The 684-nt window shown below is 28.4% G+C and overlaps 1 long non-coding RNA gene across 1 annotated transcript; it reads left to right on the plus strand.

The window, feature by feature from the left end:
• Positions 1-541, plus strand: LOC115239855. The gene is made up of 2 exons (XR_003884682.1): positions 1-110; positions 192-541. It is a non-coding gene; the product is annotated as an uncharacterized LOC115239855 (long non-coding RNA).
• Positions 542-684: the final 143 nt, after the last annotated feature.

Raw genomic sequence — 684 nt, forward strand, 5'->3', positions numbered from 1 at the left:
GTCATGCTAGACCAAAACATAGAGGATGGAAAAGACCGGATGGATGTTATGTACAAGCAGGCACAATATTGGCCACGCAGCTAAAACCCAGGTTTCATCCAGGTCTTAATGTGAGTATTAATTACATATAAATTTTTTTTGTCCGATTACTATGAGCTTTCTGTACATTTATTAATACTTCTGATTAATAGGTTGGTTTTGGGCGAAATGGAACTTTATTTGCCATAGAAGCAGGCAAAGTAATGGTAACTTGTGAGAAAATTAATCCTTATTGGAATCATACTTGGGTTAAACGATGTTATGCTGGCCGTGAAGGCCAAGTTATATATAAGAAACACTTTAATGTTATTCCTCATCCACAACATAATCGATTTCTATTGATTGACAGAATATAAATATCCATATTATGTAGAGAAAATGTGTATAGAAGTTTTTTAATTGTTTTAAAATTCATTAGTACATATATTATTAAATTTTCAGATATTGCTTGAGACTATTCTTATAATGATTCATCAGTGTATAATAAAAAGAAAAGTTTCTAAAAGATTTCAAATTAAAGAGAGAGAGAGAAAGAGAGAAAATTAAAATTGATTTCTTATATACACAAGTTAAAATTATAAGATATAAAATTAAAATTACAGAAATATTCATGGAAAATAACTCTTTAAAAGAGTCTATTAAATT

The sequence above is a fragment of the Formica exsecta genome, unplaced genomic scaffold (assembly GCF_003651465.1).
Source record: "Formica exsecta isolate Colony F162 unplaced genomic scaffold, ASM365146v1 scaffold3980, whole genome shotgun sequence".
NCBI lineage: Eukaryota > Metazoa > Arthropoda > Insecta > Hymenoptera > Formicidae > Formica > Formica exsecta.